Genomic DNA, 22,508 nt, shown 5'->3' with positions numbered 1-22,508 from the left:
GCCACATTAGGTATTGAGTTCTTTGTCACCAGAGGGGTCTTCATTCAAAAGCTGGATGACCAGGGATGCTGTAGGAGAGACTCTCATTCAAAGAACTGGTTGGACTGGATGGCCTCTGGGGTGCTCTTGAATGCCGAGATTCTGCCATTTTGTCTTTTTTCATTTTTCTATCCTTAAACCTGCCCTGGGTCAGTTTGACCTGGCCAGGGTGTTGGGTTCTTTTAAGCTGACCCATCCTCCTATATTCTGCAAATGTTTCATTTTATGGTGTAGTGCTAATCTGGGAGGGAATATTGGTGCCAAGTGAGAGCTGGGGAGATGGGGAAGGGAAGGCAGTCCATGCATTGATAGGGATGTATGAGATTATGACTCTATTTAACTAAATTTGTTCAATTTTTATGACATTGAAAGAAGTATGAGCTTGTGGTTTTATTTATTTCCTCTGGTTTGATGTATGGATTGAAAATGTTTGTGACTGTGTTAGTGGGAGCTCCAGGATGATAGACAGTAGAAAAAGCACTGGCTTTGGAGTCAGGAAAGACTGGGAATCAAAACCCGCCTCAGACAATTATTAGCTGTGTGACCATAGATAAATCCCTTAACTTCTCTTGAATCTCAGTTTCCTCATCTGTAAAACTGTTTTGCAGTTCCCACCGAATCTTTGTGAGGCAGGGGATGAACATACACACCCCTGTGCATTCCCATGCTGCCTCTTGGAGACTAGTGCATTGTGCAAACTGCCTTGAAGCTTGGATAAGCCTCCAGAGGCAAGAAAAACGCTGGCGGGAAAGGACATGAGTTGGAGGCCTCTGCCCCAAATCCTGCTCCTCCTCACACGTGTAAAAGATTTTGTGAAATTTGAAGTGCTAAATAAATGTCAGCTGTTATTATTAGCATCCAGTTCCCTGTTCATCAGTTAGGCCCCTTTCACTCTGGACTTTTGTAATTGGCCCCAACCCAATTTCCAGACCTCATCTTCCCCTCTGTCTGAACTACTGAGAGGATCCAAGCCTGCTGGCTTTCCTGCCCTCCCCCTTCTCCCCCCCATACATATGTATTTGCTCCTTGGGGCCTGAGAAGGCCCTTTCAGGGGAGCTCTGTGGTAGGGCATAAATCCTGAGTTTGGCAGGGTGAGAAGCTTTCTGCAGACTCATTTGTTCTAGCCAGGCCCCTTGTTATCTGCTCACTCTCACTTGGTACCTTTCCTCCATTACCATTCTGCTTTCCTAGATTTGAGAACATCAACAACAGCTTTATCTCTCACTTCTGTGTGTAAAGCACATACGAAACAACCATACTGTGAGAAAGGTGATAAAGAACAGAGTCTCTTTTGGCCCTTTTTTGGACTAATCCAGGTTTTTCTTTGGGTTACAGGACAATTGAGCTGGATGGGCCTAGTTGAGTCAAATTAACTAGCATTTATAAGCACCTACTAATGTGCCAGGGATTGTACTAATCTCTGGGGATACACAGAAAGGGAAAAAAATAAGCCAAAACAAAAAATCCCAACAACAACAAACAAACAACCCTCCCCCCCAACAAACAAAAAACCAGACCCTGCGCTCAAGGAGCTAACATTCTAAAAGGAGAGACAACATGCAAACAACATTGTAAAAACAAAACAAAACAAAACAATGAGATATACAGGGTAAATTAGGATTAGTCTCAGAGGGATGGAATTAAGAGTAAGAACTAGGAAAGGCTTTTTGCAGAAGGTAGGATTTTAGCTGAGTCTTGAAGCAAGTCAGGGAAGCTAGGAGGGGGATGTGAAGGCGGGGTGGGGATGGGGAGAGAATTCCAGGCCCATAAAAAGATCTGAGTAGTGACACCAAGTGTCTTGTGCAAGGAACAACAAGGAGGTGTTATGGGAATTTTTGATTTCAGTTTTCTTATTTGGGGCTCAGGACTACTCCTCCTGCAAACTTTGTTTAACTAAAATTCTGTCTTATTATTAACCTCACCAGATCAAAACCTGCACCAAGGGATGTGAAAATTTACCTAGAGCCTTAAACATTCCTTAGAAATGAAGCCAGAGGAAGAATCTCGACTGTCCCTGACTCCTTGGCTACATGTAAATCCTCCTCCTCCTCAATTATTCGATTTGTGAACATTCTAAATGTAGTTTAAGCTGTCACCTGACTTAGTTTACCTACTGAGTTTATTTGATGAGGTTTGTTTCTTATGGAATATAGGCTATTAAGACTCTAACTTTGTTCATCTTTTATGACCTTGAAGGTAATATGGGATTATAGCTCTATCTTCTCTTGAACCTTTGTCACCTAAGAACAACGTACAAGATTGCTTTATGTAAAAGAATTACTTCTCTGTCACTTTGATGCAATTTTGTCTGTAAGAAGCCTTGTTAGAGTTCTGTTTGGGGTTCAAATTTTCTCCAAGGCCTGAACCTATGCTTGAACATAATCATAAAACCTAGGCTTTTACCTCTGTAATTTCTGGATTGTGGTAAATATATATTTGGCAGCACTTAACCACCACATGAACTCAGAAAGAAGATATTTCTCCCATAACAGAGCCTAGTGTTGTTGGATCACAGAATAGTTGGCAGGGAGGAATGTCTAAGACGACTTGAAAGGTAGGAAGGGGCCAGGACATTAATGGCTTTAAAAAAGAAGATTTTCTATTTGATTCTGGAAGTAATAAGGAAACCCTGAAATTTATTGAGTGGAAAGGGGATGATATGGTCAGATCTGTACAGTAGGAAGATGAAGTTGACAGTTGGGGTGAGGAGGTGTGGAGGATAGATTGAATCAGAGAGAGATTTGAATCAGGAAGACACACCAGAAGGCTATTTCAATAGTCCAGTTGTAAAGTGATAACACCCTGTACCAGGGTGGATGGCGGTGTTAGAAAAGAGAAGTAGGTGTCTGTGAGAGGTGTCATGAAAATAGAAACAACGGGTTGTGGCAATTGATGGAGTGGAGGTGATGATGAGAGAGAGTAAGGAATTGAGGCTTCAAGCCTGAATGACTGAGAGGATGGGGGATACCCTAGATAGTAATAGAAAAGTGAGGAGGGGAAGGGTTGGGGGAAAAGATAATGGACTCATGGGTCCAGGCCTGTCAATTTTTCTCTCCCAAAGCATCCGTACTTTCTCCACCATCTTATAAGGTCTCATTAACCTAGAGATTGCAGGTTTTTAGGACCTAGCCTGGAATTATTCGGCACCAATGCCTAGAGGGTTGGGGAGTAAATCTTTTTTTTTTTTCGGTGCAATGTACACATGGAGGGGGAGTCTGAGCTTTCTAGTTTTCATTTCTCAGTGGCCTCAATCCCATGCCTTTGGGAGAAGGGAAATCAGAATGCTTAGGTGCAACAGATTGAAAATTGTTCCTCGAATGCCTATTGGCAAGAAGTAGGAAATCTGTTGGGAAGGGGGTGGAAAGGGATTGGGGAAGGAACAACCCCAATTTGGCTGCTGGATCTGAATGTGGGTCATACGTAATGATACACACACACAGACACACACACACACACACACGTTGCCTTCCTGCCCCATCTGTCCAGGCAGAAGATATACTCCTTGGTGTAGGTGGAAATCATAACTGTTTATATTTATGTAGCTATTTAGATTTTACAAAGCTACTTCAGAAAGAAAATGTACCCTTTCCACTCAAAATCTTTTTCAAGCGCAGATACCTCCTTTCTCAACAGGGCAGAGATTGTTTCATATTTTTTTGTAGTATCTCCCCAGTGCCCAGGGCATAACCAAGCACATAGTGGGTGATCAGTAAATACGTGATGATTGATTTATCTGCCCACCAGACACCACATTCAGCAATGACCTTCAATGGCCATCTCACACTTCTCCATAAGGAGGAGTTTAGCTCTTCTGGGCTTATTTGTTTTTTCCTCTTTTTTATTTTTTTTGTATCCCCAGTGGTTGGCAGAGTGCCTGCAGAGTAAGAGCTTAACAAATTCTTGTTCACAGACAATGGCTGGGTATTTTTATAGAATCCTAGAACATGAGAGCTAGAAAGCACCTCAGTGGTCATCTAGTCCAACCCATGCACAAAAGTAATCCCCTGTGTAACATCCCTGCATTCTTTCTTAAGGGCAGAAAACAGTCATCTTCTAAAGCCATCGGCAAGCATTATATGTAACGGGGACAAGCTAGATGCATTCCCAGTTAGATCCGGGGTGAAACAAGGATGTCCATTATCACCCTTATTATTCAATTTGGTACTAGAAATGTTAGGTTTAGCAATAAGAGAAGAAAAAGAAATTGAAGGAATTAGAATAGGCAAAAAAGAAACTAAATTATCACTTTTTGCAGATAATATGATGATTTACTTAGGGAATCCTAGAGAATCAAGTAAAAAACTACTTGAAATAATAAACAACCTTAGCAAAGTTTCAGGATATAAAATGAACCCACATAAATCCTCGGCATTCCTATACATTACTAACAAAGCCCAACAGCAAGAGATAGAAAGAGAAATTCCATTTAAAGTGACTGTAGACACTATAAAATATTTGGGAGTCTATTTGCCAAGACAAACCCAGGGCCTATATGAACATAACTATGAAACACTTTTCACGTGAATAAAGTCAGATCTAAATAAATGGAAAAACATTAGTTGCTTGTGGTTGGGCCGAGCTAAATTAATAAAAATGACAATTTTACCTAAATTAATTTACTTGTTCACTGTCATACCAATCGAACTTCCAAAAAATTATTTTATAGAGCTGGATAAAATAATAACAAAATTCATCTGGAAAAACAAAAGGTCCAGAATATCAAGGGAATTGATGAAAAGAAATGCTAGGGAAGGTGGCCTAGCCATGCCAGATATCAAACTATACTATAAAGCAGTGGTCATCAAAACTACTTGGTATGGAACTCAAAGTTTTAAAAACAGATGTTCAAAAACAAAAAACGTTTTTGCATGCAACTAGAAAATAAGATACACAGGCAATGGGGCGTAGAAATTTATCTTGCCCTATAAGAAAGGAAGGGAAAAGGGGATGGGAGGGGAGTGGGGTGGCAGAAGGGAGGGCTGACTGGGAAACAGGGCAACCAGAATATATGCCATCTTGGAGTGGGGGGGGAGGGTAGAAATGGGGAGAAAATTTGTAATTCAAACTCTTGTGAAAATCAATGCTGAAAACTAAATATAATAAATAAATTAAATAAAAAAACTACTTGGTACTGGCTAAGAAACACAGTGATGGATCAGTGGAATAGGGTAGGTACACAAGATGTAGTAGTCAATGACTATAGCAATATACTCTTTGATAAACCCAAAGAATCCAACTTCTGCGCTAAGAATTCACTATTTCACAAAAGCTGCTGGGAAAATTGGAGAATGGTATGGCAGAAACTGGGCATAGATCAATATCTTACACTGTATACCAAAATAAAGTCAAAATGGGTTCATGATTTAGGAATAAAGGCTGATAGCATAAGCAATTTGGGAGAGCATGGGATAGTTTACCTATCAGATTTATGGGAAAGGGAAGAATTCATGACCCAACAAGAGATAGAGACCATTACAAAATGCAAAATAGATAATTTTGATGATGTTAAATTGAAAAGTTTTTGTACAAACAAAGCCAAGGCAACAAAGATTAGGAGGGAAGCAGAAAATTGGGAGAAAATCTTTATAACCATTGTCTCTGATAAAGGCCTCATGTCTAAAATATATAAGGAACTGAGCCAAATTTATAGGAATGCAAGTCATTCCTCAATTGAGAAATGGTCAAAGGATATGAACAGGCAGTTTTCAGAGGAAGAAGTTAAAGATATCTATAGGCACATGAAAAAATGCTCTAAATCACTATTGATTAGAGAAGTGCAAATCAAAACAACTCTTAGGTACTCTTCTGTCAGATTGGCTAACAAGACTAAACAGGAAAATGATAAATGCTGGAGAGGATGTGGGAAAATTGGAACACTGTTACATTGTTGATGGAGTTGTAAACAGATCCAGCCATTCTGGAGAGCGGTTTGGAACTATGCCCAAAGGGCTATAAAAATGTGCATACCCTTTGATCCAACAATACCACTCCTAGGGCTATATCCCAAAGAGATCACACAAGTGGGAAGGGGACCTGTATGCACAGGAATGTTTATGGCAGCTCTTTTTGTGGTGGCAAAGAGTTGGAAATCAGGGGGATGCCCAGCAACCGGGGAATGGCTGAACAAGTTGTGGTATGTGAGTGTAATGGAATACTATCGTGCTATATGGACTTCATAGTAAGCTGGAAAGACATACATGGTTTGATGCTGAGTGAGAGGAGCAGAACCAGGAGAACATTATACACAATCACAGACATACTGCTTCTGTGATGACTAACTTTGATGGACTTGGCTCTTCTCAGCAATGCAAGGTTCAAGGGCAGTTCCAGGGGACTCATGATGGAGAGAGCTGTCTACACCCAGAGAGAGAACTGTGGGGTCTGAATGCAGATTGGGGCAAACTATTTGCTCTCTACTTTTTTTTTCCTCTTCTTTTTTGGTTTTGTTTCTTCTTTCTCATGAGTCATTCCATTGGTCGCGGTTCTTCTTTATACCTTGACTATTGTGTCGGTAGGTTTAATGTGAAGGTGTATGTAGAGCCTGTGTTGAACTGCATGCTGTCTTGGGAGGGGAGGGGAGAGGGGAGGGAGGGGAAGAGAATTTGGAATTCAGGAACATATAGAACTGAGTGTTGTGGACTAAAAATAAAAACTAAAAAAAACTTAAAAAAAAGAAAATTGTCATTTCAGATAAGGGTTATAATTCCTCCATAAACTCTCCCACCCTTGTCTAAATGTCCATAGGAAATTCTGGGAAGGGGGAAGGGGAGAAGAGTCACAGGTTCTGATTTTATCACCAGGGAGATACTTAGACTCTGTGTCACTTCCTGCTTTGGGCCTCTTTTCCCCCAGCTGCAACGTATGCTTGAAAGAATGCTGGATTTGGGATCGAAGAGCCTGATTTCAAAAGCCTGGCTTTGCTATTTGCTACCTGTATGATCGCAGGCTAGTCATGTGACAGCTCTGGGCCTCAATTTCTTCTTCTGCAAAATGAGAAGGTTGGATGACAAAACTTTTGCGGTCCCTTCCACTTCTAACTCTAGGATCCTATGACCCCTGAGGTTCCTTCTGGCTCCTGTAAGTTGTCTTGGAACAGAAGAAGCATTGGTACATTGGGGAGGAAAAAGCACCGGGACTGGAGTCAAAGCACCTGGTTCAAATTCAGGCTTTGTTCCTTACTACTTTTGTGACCTTGGTCAAATCATTTCTGGGCCATAGCTTCTACCCCTCTAAAATACAGTGGTTAGACTAGATAGTTTCTGAAATTTCTTTTTCTTTTTTTAAATAAAACTTTATTTTTTTCCAATCACATAAACTCTAAAAAAAAATTATCAGTTCTAAATTCTACCTCTTCCTTCCTTCCCTACCCTTCCCTGACATGGTAACAAATCTGATATTGGTTATATATGTGCAATCATATAAAATTTATTTTCATATTAGTCATTTTGTAGAAGAAAACTCAAACAAAAGAAGAGTGCAAAATAGTATGCTTTCATCTGAATTCAGACTCCATTAGTCCTTTCTTTGGAGGCAGATAGCATTTTTCATCATGAGTCCATATGAATTATCTTTGACCGTTGTATTGCTGAAGATAGCTGTCATTCTGAAATTTCTTTTAGCTCTGTGTCTAGACCTGTGACTATATCAAGTTATTCTCCCCAATTCCCAGAGATTTCTTTTCTCCTAGAGGGCAATTGAGGTGTTCCAGGAGAATGGGAACATCTAAGAAATAGGAAATAAAATGCCAAGGAAAGGCTGGGTGCTACGGTAAAGTGGCTGCTGCCATCTTAGAAGGAACAGTAGTCAGTTATTGGGAGGGGAATGGGAAATGCTTGGGGGATGAGTGGCACACCACCCATCACAGCAGATGTCATCCATGATCCAAACAGTAGACTGGAGGTCAGCCCAGTATGGGGGGAATGTGTCCTGGGGGACAGGAGGAGTCACTAACCTATGATAAGAAAGGAACTTGACAAAGGCTGTCTTGCTCAAATTCTAGATGCTGAAAAACAGCATATAGTTTTGGCTTACAAAGCCCCAAGTCCCTCCACTGTGACAAAAAAAGGGTTTTTTGTGAAGAAAATCCCCCAATGAACTCTCCCCAGAAACCCTTCCCCAGAGGGACCCTTTCTCAGAGACACTCGTCAGCAGCTCAGTCATGGCCAGTAATTGACAAGGATGGGCTTCTCTATCACTGAATTAATCACTTGCTGTTTTATTCTGGCTAATGTTTGCTCAATCCCCAGCAATATCGGACACTTGTATCATTTTAAAGTAAATAGTGAGTAAATATTTACCCACAAGTTGAAGGAAGTGTGTAAAGGAGAGATATATATGCAAAGAAGAAGGTGTGTGAAAGAGAAAAGGGGAAGCATAAGCCTCTACCTTGGCTGCCCCAGCAAGGGACTTGGGCCTTGAGAAGATACACATGAGCTCTTAAAGGAGAAGGACTGGTCCTGTTTTACATAAACATAGTGAATACTCCCTTGAGTAAATTCCCTCTACATTGTAACTCAGCATCTGGAACACTAAGATGTCAAGTGATTTGCCTAGGGTCACTCAGCCGGAATATGTCATCTGTGGTATGTGAATCCACACTTTCATGGCTCTAATAAGGATAACTTTTCTGTAATTTATGATGGTAGTGACTTGGTCCTGAATTTTTATAAAAATGTCTCCAGTTTGATAAACTAACAGCTTTCAAATGTGGTCTGATGATCCCTGGGGATCCCAAGATACTTTCAAGGGGCCTGTGAGGTCAAAGCTATTTTCATAAAAATACTAAGTTGTTGTTTGCCTATTAAGATACTCCCTTTTCCAGTTATATGTCCGTTTGAGGAGAGATTTTCTTCATATATTTCAACCAAAACAACAATATTGCATCAGACTAAATGTAGAAGCAGATATGAGAATCCAGCTGTCTCCTATTAGGCTAGACATGAAAGAGAATTGCAAAAGTATGTAAAGCAATACCACTCTTCTCACTAAATTTTTTTGTTTTGGAGAATATAGTTTTTTTTTAAAATAAAAATATTTATGTTAAGATGTACTGGATTATTATTGCTATTTAAAAGTGAATTAATTAACAAATATTTTAAATTTTTATCTGTTTTAATTTCTAATGTGGTTAATGTTAAGAGATATAACCAGGGGTATGCTAGTAAATGTTTAACAACCAGCTCCCCCCACCCAAATGTAAGGAGGGCACACTTTTAAGCTTAATCTGTAATATTAATATTTTCTCCTCATTTTCTTAAATCTAGACAATCAAAAAACAACAATTCAAGCTGAAGTTTGTATCATTTGCCAATTTCTGAGGTGTAAATGTTCACATTGAAAATTTAACAATTGGCTCTCTACCGCTGTAGGAGTTAGCTGTAGCACACCCTTGGATATAAACAATATAAACAAAAGCTCTTTGTGATTCTCAATAATTTTTAAGACTATAAAGGAGTCCCGAGGCCAAAAGGTTTAAGAATCACTGCTATAAACAAACCCTTATGATTTAGTCATTTGTTGGACATTATTTGTTGGCTTATTGTTGGTTGAGTTCATGTGGATTTCACCCAGGCAGTTAGGTGGTGCATTGGATAGATCACTAGGCCTGGAGTCACTAAGACCTGGGTTCAAATCCAGCCTCTGACATATACTGGTTGTGTGACCCTGGGCAAGTCATTTAACCCTGTTTGACTCAGTTTCTCAGTTGTATAATGGGGATGATAACAGCACCGACCTACCAGATTTGAAAAAATCAGATAATATTTGTAAAGTACTTAGCCCCATGTCTGGCACATAGTAGGCACTTCATTTAATAAATACTTGTTTCTTTCATTTTGATTCCAATCTTGGATATCAGTAGGTTCACAGAATCTGAATGGAGATAAAGCACTTTTGGTTACATTTGAAAAATCCAGTGATTTATACCTGTTGTCAGGTTTTATTATTGCTTTGTGAAATAAAACCTGTTTGTTTTAAAAGTATTTTTTAAAATAAATTTTCAATCTGTTTACAATTTTTGGTGTTTTGAGAGTATCAATCTTCTTCCTCTTTTTTGATGATTAAGTTTTATTCTTTCTATGGCTGCTTTGGGGTGTTTCATTCATGCTATATGGAATTTTGTCTAGTCACTTTCTAGATCCACTGTCATCCATATGACCATGCCAAAAGTACATTACTGCTGGTATTATGTAGATGTTAATTGGTTTAAATATGTTGCTCCCATTAAGCTTTGACTTCAGGAAGCCGGGCCATTTCTTAACATATGCAGTCTAACTAACTCAAATGTCTTACCTGGAGAAGCCCAAGCTATTTGTAAGTATTTTCTTCATCAGTTCATTCAATTTAGCCTCTAAATTCAAGACCCAAACCATCTAACATTTTTCCTTAGTGTCCATTAAGAATTTTATACTCATTGAATCAAACCAACATTTTGATATCATTGGAGACAATTTCTATGAGCGAAAGTAGGTGTTGAATGTGTTTTTCAGCAGAGCCATATAAATTTATGTCATCCAAGGGCTTTAAGTTATTAATATAATATTTTGGCATGAATCCATCTTTGACTTAAAAGTCATATTTAAGTCTATTCAGGAGTGAGGATAATGAATTTAAGGCTAGGAAGAACCATGGCAATCTTAAATTCTACTCTGGGAAGATGCCATGCATTGTATTAATTGTTCTCGACATTATTATATCGGTGGCATATTTTATGTAGAGAATAATTTTTCATATGGACACCAACTATCCTAATATTCTTACTGTTCTTGGATCTGTTTTATATGTTTGCACATGGCTAACCCATGACTGTGGGACTTGAGTGAGTCAAAGGCTTTGAGGTAATCAATAGAGGTGGTATAGATGTCTTGGAATTTTGGATGACTTCTTTGATAATCACTAAATCACAAATGAGTTGCTCTTGACACCCTTAGGATTTTTGGTATGCTTTTCTTTTTTTTGCTCTTCAGCCAATATATTGTTTTCTTGTAAAAAAAAGTGTTCATACTTTTTTTTTTGAGTGATAAAAGCTATGAATGCTTTGTACAAAGTACACAAACTTATAATTGGCCTGTACTTGGAGGAGTCACTAGTATTTCACCTTTTGGTGATAAATATGTAATATCTTTTTGTGAAGAAAGACAAGATTAAGCTTATATCAGAGAAGGCTCTGTTAAAGTGATTTGCAAATAATTCATATGCTACTGTGAAGCATCGGAACCAATTATTATGTATCTTATCTAGGGGCCTGTTGATTTCTGCTTTTGCAGACAAGCTAGAATCTCAATTATGTCCTTTGATATGACCATTCTGTCACTTTTATATTAATAATACATAAGCTTTCTGATTCACATATGGTCCAACTTTGGCTGAGTTTTATGCATTCTCCTTCTTAAAGGGTTTTTTCTCTCCTCCAATTACTTTGCTTTTCAAGCCTCTGTAGCATAATTTTTAATTGATGTTGAATTATTCATCATTATTTTTATTTCAACTGCTTTGACTCCTTGTATCACCTTCACTTTCTGAGGTTTGCTTTCAGTGTTTGATCAAGGTTATCAAGAATTTATAACATGCTTTTTGTTTTCCAGATTTCATCCTGAATCTTTCTTTTTTTCTTGCCTTTAATTGGGCAATATGGCATTCAGGTTTTCTACAGTGTATGCTGGCTAGATATTAATGCAGTCTTCCAGTGTATTTCCACAGGTCTTCAGTAGTTTTCTCAAGTCATTTCTGCCATGAAGATATTTGATGTCTCTTTTTGGGCACGTTCCTAGATAGTTCCACTTTTCCTCGTAAGGTCCTTACCATAGCAATGCCAACAGCATATACTATTGTGTACAAGTACAGAGGTATTTTTATAAACACTCTTGAATATTATAGACAATTGTGTTCATTCATGATGGCTATAGAAGTAACTGCTTTTTGTTTTTAAATAACTTTATCATTCATTTATTTTTAACATTCATTTAAAAGTTTTTATTTTGAATTCTGTCTCTCCTTCCTTCATCCATTGAAAAAGCAAGCAATATGATATCAATTATACATGCGGAATCATGTCATGAAAACACATTTCCATGGAAGTTCACCATGTTGCGAAAAAAAGCAAGAAAAATAAACGAAGTGGAAAAATTACTTTAATCCATACTCAGAATTCATCAGTTCTCTGGAACTGGATGGCTTTTTTCATCATTAATCTTTCAGAATTATCTTGGATCATTATATTGTTGCAAACAACTAAGTCTTCCACAGTTGATCATTGTTACGATGTTGCTGTTTCTGTGTACAGTGTTCTCCTGGTTCTGCTCACTTCACTTTGTATCAGTTTATATAAGTCTTCCCAGGGCAGCTAGGTGGGGCAGTGCTAGAGTGCCCAGCCTGGAGTCAGGAAGACTCATCTTCCTGAGTTCAAATCCAGTCTTAAACACTTACTAGCTGTGTGATCCTGGGCAGGTCACTTAACCTCTCTTTGCCTTAATCCACTGGAGAAGGGAATTGAAAACCACTCCAATATCTTTGCTAAGAAAAGCCCATGGACAGTATGGTCCATGGGGTCACAAAGAATCAGATGCAACTGAATGACATTATTTCATCTAAAATCTAAGGTTAGAGATGACATTATTTCTTATGATTACTCTTCATTTATCCACAATACATTATTGCATAACTTGGAGCTGAGTTATTATTAACAAAAGGCAAGGACTTGCCTGCAACTAGTAAAATCTGGTTCAAATTTTATGATGATGTTGTGCTGGTACATAATAAAAGCCCTTTCATGTGCTCAAATGATCGCCTTCTTTAGTGCTCAGTCCTATTTGGACCAAAGCATTTCTAGCAGTTATGGTATTGGTATTTCCAGCTTGTTCTGATGTTTCTATGGTTATTGTGGTGCCACCCACTGTACTGTCCTCCTTTCAAGTTGATCATTATGACAGTTGTAAGGCTAATCTGAAACCCTTTGTCACCCTTTCTACTTTTTAGATTCATAGAAGCAATCATATCATACTACCCAAGTTCAAATCTAGCCTCGGACACTTATTGGCTGTGTGACTCTGGGCAACTTACTTAATCTCAGTTTCCCCAATTGTAAAGTGAGGATAACAATAGCACCTACCTCATAGGGTTGTAAGGATCAAATAAGAGACTTGTTTTAAAAAAAAGTGCTTAGCACAATGCCTGGCCCACAGGAGGCATATATATGCATGTATGCATGCATGTGTATATGTATAAATGTATGACATATGGATATGGGTATAAATACATCCTTATTCCTTTCTCCCTTCCATCAGAGTGAACATGTACTTTGCTAATGAAGTTACTGGTGCCAACAAAAAGGTAGGTGGCTCTGATATGTCCAGACCCAGAGAATATCTATGATATATCAATATTAATTTAAGACTAATTCCAGCCTGTTTCTGAGCAGAATCAGAATTAGCTATGGGCATCTAGACCTAGTTTGGCATGTGCATGGGACACATATGTTGCCATGTGCAACAGCAAGCATGTTGGCTGGATATTGTGTCAGGGGCCCTTGGGTCTCCCAGAACATGTTCTGAGGTGGAAAGGAGCTTAGCCAAACCAGAGCCGGTAGAGGTTCAACAGCTGGCTTGTTTGTGTACCTATAAACACGGGCATGTGAAGTGGCTAATTTCCTCATTAGACCCAATTGGTAATCCTTATGGAAAGCTGAGCTGGGAGCTGGCCACATCCCCCACGGAGGCCAGAGCATTCCTAGGCCCTGATCAGCAGGGGAGGGGCTGGCAGGAGTAGCAGTACAGGCAGCCAGGACTATACATGAGTCAGAAGGAAAAGATTCAGGAAATGCAAACTGCTGGGTGGGTGAGCAGCCTGGCCTGTACAGCAGCGAGTTTTCCTAGAACCGGGGAGTCAGCCAGCCTATGGCATCCCCTGTTTCCTGAGGCCTCAGGCATCCCCCTGAATTCATATAATGTAGAGAAAATCAAGGAACAGACCTTGGAGCAGGGAAAGAAGGAGATTTAACCTAGATTTGCTAGAATGTCAATGATTGTAATCATCATGATGATAGGTGATAATAACAGTTTGCCTCAGTGTGACGTGGTGGTGACATTGAAGTCTTGAAAGCTATGCCAATAGATCACAAGCTCCAGTGGCTTCTGCAAACTGGAAAAATGTTTTTTGAGTATGGCCCCAGTGACAAACAATTATCCCATTTTAAATACAACATGTCTGAAACAGAACTTGTCTTCCCCCCACCAAACCCTTATTCTTCCAAACTTCTCCATTTTCATCAAAGGTCCCGCTATTCTTCCAGTCTCCCAGGTTCATGACCTCAGCATTCTCCTGGACTCCTCACTCTACTTCACCCCACATATCCCATCAGTCATTTGGCAACCTTGCCAATTCTACCTTCGCATCTCTCATGTGTGGCCTGTTCTCCACACTCCTACAGCTACCAGCTTAGTTCAGACACTCACCAGCTCCTGCCTAGATTAGTACAACTGGTCCCTAGCCTCTAACTGGTTTGTCTTCCTGCTTCAGGTCTCTCACCACTCCAGTCCATTCCATACACTGCTGCCAGAAGGATTTTCCTTAAATGCAGATCTGACCATGTGACTCCTAGATTATTGAAGCAGCCCACCTTAACTGTTTGCCCTGACTCAAATCTCTCATTTCTCCAGTTCATCGTAAATACTGCTACCAAAATAGTTTTCTTTAAGCCCGTATTTGACCATATCATCCCCCTACTCCATACATTCTGGTGACTTCCTTTGATTTTTAGGGAAAAAAATAAACTTCTGCATTTGGCTCTTGAAACCCTATTGTAAAGCACATGAAGGAGTGCACATAGTAGGCCCTTGATAAATGTTTGTTCCTTCTCTCCCTCTTCTTCCCACCCTTCCTTCCTTCCCTTCCTCCCTCCTTTCCTTCTTTTCTTCCTTCCTTCCTTCTTTCCTTCCTTCCTTCCTTTTCTTCCTTCCTTCCCTCCCTCCTTCCCTCTCTCCCTTTTTCCCTTCCCCACACAACCTGGCCCCAAATTGCCCTTCTCACCTTATTGGATACTACTCTCCCTCCTTCACTCTTTGAGTCAAACTAGCTTTCTCTCTGTGCTCTGTCTCTATTTCCATATCATTCCACATGCTAGGAAAGTGTTCTCTCCTCTCTTCTGCATGGATTCCCCCTCCTATGCACCTTAAGCACCATATTCTGTATGAAGTTTTCCTGATTCCCCCCAATTGCTAGTGCTCTACCTCCCCAACAACCTTTCATTTACTTTGGATATATTTGCATTTATCTGATCTATATTCATGTGAAATATATTTAAGTACTTGTCTCCTTCATTAGAAAATAAGCTCCTTGAGAGTAGAGATTGTTTCATTCTTTGTACTTGTTTTCCTAGAGGCTGGCACAGTGCCTGGCATGTATTAAGTGCTTAATAAATGCTTGTTGTTCAATCGATTGATCTGACGACCAGTTAAGAGGCTGATTCCAGGCTCCTCTTGTGAAGATCAACCACTACACAATGAGTTGTGTAGTTGTAGCCACTCCACTCAGTTGTGGAACAGATGAAAGCACAAAATGTCTCTCTGTTCTGTGCTTCTGTTGTGATAGTTATGAAATATTAAAGAAGTGGGACTGGAGGCATTAAGACCCACACAATTTTAGACTACCCCAATACATGAATTTAACAGTTGGGGTCCTAAGTGTGAGTTCTTGGTCCAATAACCAACTTTTTGATACATTTCTGGAGGGAGTGAATCACATACATATTGATGTTTTTGCTATATACGGCATAAAGAAAGTAGCAGTGGTTACTAAGTGAAAGGATGGTTCCTGGTCAGGATGCCAGGTTTGTTTTGTTTTGGAGAAGTGGCGTGCACAGTGGGACGGCAGGCTTTGAGGTTAGCGTCAGTCAGTCGACAAGCATTTATTGTTAGTTGGTAATGTGGGACTGTAGTGCTGTGCTAAATGTTGAGGATGCAAAGAGAGACAAAAACATGATCTCTAACCTCAAAGAGCTCTCATTCTAATGGGAGAGACAGTATGAAAATACAGTGCAAAAGGAAGGTCATCTCTGAGACGAAGCATTAGCAGGGATGGTGTGTGGAGAGTGGAAGGGTAGGCAGGAAGAGTCTCCTACAGAAGATGAAATTTGTGTTGTATCCCAAAGGAGTTCTGGGAAGCCAGGAGGCTGAGGTGAGGAGGGAGAGGATACTTGGCATGGGGGAAAGCCAATGAAAAGACATGTAGTTGGAAGAAGGAATGTATGTGGGATAAAAAGAAAGCCAATGTCACTAAATCAGGGTACTAAGGGAGTAAAGGAGAGTTAAAACATATGGAGATTGGAAAGGTGGAAAAGGGCCAGGTTGTGAAGGCATTAAATGCTGGAGGATTTTACATTTGGTCATGGAGGTATTAGGGAACCACTGGAGTTTGTTGAGTAGGGAAGTAACATGGTTAGATCTGATTTTAGGAAAATCTCTTTGACAGCTGAGTGGATTGGAGAGACCTGAGGGGAACCCAACCAGCAGGCTATTTCAATAGTCCAGGTGTGAAGTGATGAGGGCCTGCACCAGAATGGTAGCTGTGGGAATAGAGAGAAGAGGACATATTTGAGAGATGTTGTTCAGGTAGCAATGACAGTATGTGGCAACAGATTGACTATGTGGAATGAGTGCAAGAGAGGAATGAAGGATGACACTGAGATTTTCAGACTTGGAGATTAGGAAGATCAGTTGAGCAATTGATTAAGTGCCTACTATGTGCCAGGCACTTTGCTAAGTGCTGTGGATACAAAAAGAGGCAAAAGACAGTTTCTGCCTTCAAGTAGCTTCCAATATAATGAGATGCCCTAATGGTGGTACCCTTGACAGTAACAGGGAATTTTGAAAGAGGGAAAGGTTTTGGAGAAAAGATAATGAATTCTGTTTTGGACATGTTGAGTTTGAGATGCCTATGGGGAATCTAGTTTGAGATATCCTAATGCCAGCTGATGATGTGGGCCTGGAGATCAGGAAAAAGATTAGAGCTGGATATGTAGATCTGGGAATCATCTATATATAGATGATAATTGCACTCATTTTAATTGATGATAGTTGAATAATAACTAATGAGCTCACCAAGAGAGATTGTATAGAGGAAGAAGAGGACTTAGGAAAGAGCCTTGAGGAATACTCACATTTATAGATCATTGCCATTGTTTGTCCTTCTTTCTTGAAGAGGCCCATGACATCAGGAAGATAATGCCATGACTTGCAATTGAATTGGATTTGTGTGAAGGAAGGCTGTGCAAAGTCATCAGCCTCACTTTCTCCTCCAGAGCCATCTGGGTCCAGTGGCCAGATATTCACCAGGATGACCAGAGATGGCCCTGGATGCAGTGGCCTTTTAAAGCTATCTATATATCTATTTATAGATATAGGGTAGATAGATGGATATAGATATAGGGCATAGCTAAAGGGAGTGTGCGATAGGATCAAGTGAAGGCATTTTAAGGATGGGGAAGACATGAACTTGTTTGTAGGCAGTAGGGAAGGAGCATTTATTAAACACTTAACTGTGTTCACTGCCCTGTACTAAGTAGTGGTGATAGAATGCAAGCAAGCAAGATAGTCCTTCCCCTCAGGGAGCTTATATTCTAATGGTGAAAATGAGCTGGATATGGGGATGGGGTGGCTGATGAGGAGGAGAAGTCTGGAGATTTGAGTGGAAAGGAAACATAGCTAAGTCTCCTCCTGAAATAGTGGGCCTGGGCAGACAGCCTCTGATCAGGAGAGTGGTCCCTGAGCACAGAGGTTTCTCCAGAGTGAGAAGTCAAGAGAAACTGAGTTGGGAATGCAAGCCCAAATGCAAAACATCATAGGGAGGCATGACATAAATTATGAATCAAATGTCAAATAGGGGGAAATAAATTTGCAGACATCATGTCGCATCATCCCAAGAGAATTTGTAAATAAAACGGAAAGGCCAACAAGTAGATGTGAAATGGGATTGATCCTTCCATGTTTGTATAATGATTGATTTTCATCATTGAGACAATCTAACCACCACATTTGGACTCTCTCACCTGGTGTATTCTGTTAGGATGTGGCTGTGCAAAGTCACCAGCCTCACTTTCTCCTCCAAAGCCATCTGGGTCCAGCGGCAAGATATAGATCAGGATGACTAGAGATGGCCCTGGATGCAGTGGGTGACCTTAGCCTTTTCAGAATATGAAACTGGGAAGAATAGCTGTATCTGGTTAAATATTTGCAGAAGAACTCTGTCCTAGATGTGACAGAATTGTAAAGGCAGCCAGGGATTAGTTTTCATGGTATCTTGAAGAAGGAAAGCTTCCAAAATGATGGAAAAGATTACAGATGGTCACATCAACAAAGAAGGCAACTGAGAAGACATGAGCAGCTACCAATCAATATTCCTTTTTCCCATCTTTATAAAATCTCCATAAGACTGATCTACATACACATGGAAGGCATTAAAACATGAGTGTAAAACAGGCTTGCCAGACATTTTCTACATCTATTTGCATTTTCAGTCACACAATTGAGTGAAAAGTGAAAAGATAAATAAGAGCTCACTGTTTCCTCTTGTTTATGACAAAAAAGCATTTGACTCAATAAAGCAAAATGTGGCCCTGAAGGCTTCTCCAAAAACATATCTCCTGTGCATCTGCTAAGATGCAAAATCCCATGAAAAACAGAACCATCAACGTCATTTTGTTCAATGATCCTTTGATCATTAAAAATCAATAGCAAGCGAGGCATAAATTAGGGAAATGGGCATGCACCAAAGGCATTTGCCATTGTCATGGAAGATAATGAAAGGGAGCTGGACAAATCCAAATGAAGGTTGGGTTGTCCACAGATAGTAAAATTCTCTGTATTTGTGAATAATACTGTTCTAGTTGCTAAGCCCTGGGACACTACAGTGCCTCCTCAGGTGAGATCCATGACCATTCACAAGAGATTGACCTAATAATTCACACAAGGAAAACTAAATGGATGAAGAATGCCTATTGTCCAGATTATAAGAGATAACTGGATGAGCAGCCCATTGAGTTAGGATATTGTATGTATGTAAGTATGTATGCATGTGTGCGTGTGTGGACCTGTCTCTATGTATCTCTATATTTCTCTGTCCCTACCTCTATCATGTGTATATATATGTATGTGTGTGTATGTATGTATGTATGTAGCCATCTATCTTTGACAGAAAGAACAAATGGACAACGATCTGGACCCAGAATTTACAAAGAACAAGAAAGTGGGATGGATTGCGTTTTGGAAATCTCACAATACTACCACACACACACACACGATCTGCTATTGTAGAAGATGAGAGACATAAGAAGGAAAGCCTGACCAGTGCATCAGTTTTTTTATGTTGCCACGGAAATTTTTGGACTGAAAAGAAGCTTTCACAGAACAAGCAGTCCTTCCAGAGAGGCTTAAAGCAGGAAATTTTTATTAATGGTGCTTTAACTCATACCAAAGAGAGCTTTAGGGTTAAAAGAACCCTCAGAGGTGGGGAGCCCTGACAAGGGAGCCAGAGGAAACAAGAGGAGTGTAGGGAGTGTGTCTGTTGGGAGACTGTCAGTACGGTGTCATTTTCTACTTGGCTTAGGTGGCGGCCAAGGCCACACCTGGATCTGGTTTGGTCTGAACAGACCAGCTGTTACTTCCTATTCCTCTCGCAGTGGTAAAATAGCACTCTGAAGTCACCCAGGCCTTAGTATTTCATGTCTTGTGGGCTCACGTTATTGCATTTTTGTGTGAGTAAGTGTTAACATTATCGCTTTGTTGCATGATGAAATACTGACATTGCACAGTGTGGGCTGAAAGAGCCCCAGGGTTGTCCAGTTGTTGGAGCACCGATGCCCATCAGTGGGACTGAATCCTCACAGGTGACCCCTAGTTTTAGGGGTGCCTGTTGACTGGGGCAAAAAGATATTGAAAATGGCTTGTGATGCCATGGATACTTTGGGGGAGACTGAGGTAGTTTTAAAAGTGTACAAAAAGGCCCACAAAGAAGCGTCTGTCTTATATAAACCAGCTGAATCAGCGGTACATTCCAGCAACCCTGAAGAGATAAAAGTTAGGGGTGAGGGGTGTGTGTGTGTGTGTGTGTGTGTGTGTGTGTGTGTGCAGGGAGTCTGGAAACTAGTTGTTGGGCCTCCCACCAAAGACAAAGAGATATCAAAGAGGTTTAACACAGTCCTGGCAGCAAAAGGCAGCCAGCCTGAGGTTAGACTGTAAGCCTGCTAGTGCAGGTTCAAAGAACCAAGGACCTGTTCAGAGGAGCATCCTCATCCCCACTGCGGAAGAGCTGTTTGCATCCTGGTTAGCACAGACCACTGAAATGCCGTAACAGAGGCAAGGGGCTGATATAAAAGAAGGGTGGTAGCTGATGGGAAGCCATGTTAATCTCCTTTTTGAGGACAGGCTCAGGCTTGCCTCACTCTTAGGAACAAAGCCACCTATCCAGTGGTAGTTAGGTGATGCGGTGCATAGAGCCTTGGTTCTGTAATTAAAGGAGACCTGGGTTCAAATGCAGCCTCAGACACTAGCTGTGTGTCCCTGGGTAAGTCATCTGCCTCAGTTTCTTCTATGGTAAAATGGGACAATAATGGAATCTACATCCCAGGATTGTTGAAAGGATCAAATCTTCATTTGTAAATATTTGTAAAGCATTTAGTATTAGTATAACATTTAGCCTAGCACATACTAACTGCTTAATAAATGCCTGCTTCTTTCCTTCCTTCCCTCCTAGCTGACCTCCTGATTCTCTGAACTTTGCAGATTCCTTCTCTCTTTTCCAACTCCCTTTCATGCATTATCTTCCCCACTAGAATATAAGCTCCTCGAGGTCAGGGACTGTGCTTATTTTTGCTTATATTTGTACCTAGTGCTTAGCACAGTGCCTGGCACAGCTTAATAAATACTTGTTGCCTGCTGCTTGGGAAGGCTTGCACAGTACTTGTTGAAGCAGAGTCCCTGTAGTGAGTGTAGATATGGTCCATTCATAGCTCTCAGTAAGACTGAAAGAAACCCTCTGAATCTTTGTGGAGCGAGGCTGCTCCAAACATTGGTTGTCAAAGGGTCAGTAAGGGTAGAAGAGCCGGAGAGTGCCAAGTGGGACTTGGGTCCCACTGGATTGCTGGGTAAACAGAACCTCTGAGTGGCCACACTTGACCATACTTAAGGAAGCTGGAGAGCACACTATGTCAGAACGTTCGCTTTAGAGAATGAAATTCTTTGAGCAAAGTTTAGAAGGGAGAGAGAGGGGAGTAGAGTCTGTGATGAAGAAAGCTCCTTTCATCTGACTTTTTGATGGCCCTGACTCATACAGGGGCCATGGAGACAAAGTGAGATGTCACCCTTGATTGACAAGATTCAGAGGTAAGAACTCATGGAAAATCTACTGAGAAATGGAGCCCTGGCAGAACCTTTCCTCCCAGAGAAACAAGGGATGGTAGGACCAGAGGTTACAGCAGGCTGGTGCCCAAACCACTAAAAGAACACAACCAGAACGACTGAGCTGTTCTCTGTTGTATCTGTTGATTGATTGGGCACACTCAAGAGAGGAGTGTAGAGTTGGTACACCAGAAGCTGAATGCTCCAGACTAGCATTGGGTAACAAGTCTGGAGTCAGGTATGAGGGTTGTTCCAGACCCGGAGATACCCAAGCTGTGCCTTGCTCAATAATTTCTCCTGCATCCTTTTCACTTAGATTAATAGGACCTCTTGTATCAGTGACAGTGAGTACTGGAAAATATACCTGCCATATTGTCCACCCTTTCTTAGCCAAACTTCTTTTAAGAAAAAGCTACCCACATTCAACCCTGACCTACAAGACTCCAGAAGATCAAGGAAGAAAAGAGTTACTGAAGCATGTGTGTGTGTGTGTGTGTGTGTGTGTGTGTGTGTGTGTGTGTGTATGTGTTATGCACAGAATAGAACAAAAGGAAGTTCAGAAGGAAACACAGAAAAGTGGGACAAGTGATGAGAGCCTAAACCAGAGTGGTAACTGTGTAAGTATAGAGATAAAGGAACATATATGAGAGATGTTGTAAAGGTAGCAATGGTAGGACTTGGCAATAGATTGAATATGTGGAGTGAGTGTAAAAGAAGCATTGAGGATGGTAGAGCTCAAGACTTGGAGACTAGGAAAATGGTGGTACCCTTGATAGTAATGGAGAATTTTGTGGTTTACTCATTTTTCTAGGTGGCTCAGAGGATGGAGTATCTGGCTTGAGTTACAAAGACTCATCTTCATGAGTTAAAATCTGACTTCAGACACTAGCTGTGTGACCTTGGGCTAGTCATTTAAACCTGTTTGCCTCAGTTTCCTCATCTGTAAAATGAGCTGCAGAAGAAAATGGCAAACTACTTCAGTATCTTTGCCAAGAAAACCCCAAATGGAGTCATGAATAGTTGGACATGACTGAAATGACTGAGCAGTAACAACAACCACTCTTTCCTCCTATGTACTGTCTCTTT

Source organism: Trichosurus vulpecula, chromosome 7 (genome assembly GCF_011100635.1).
Source record: "Trichosurus vulpecula isolate mTriVul1 chromosome 7, mTriVul1.pri, whole genome shotgun sequence".
Lineage (NCBI taxonomy): Eukaryota > Metazoa > Chordata > Mammalia > Diprotodontia > Phalangeridae > Trichosurus > Trichosurus vulpecula.
This window is presented reverse-complemented; position numbering follows the sequence as displayed.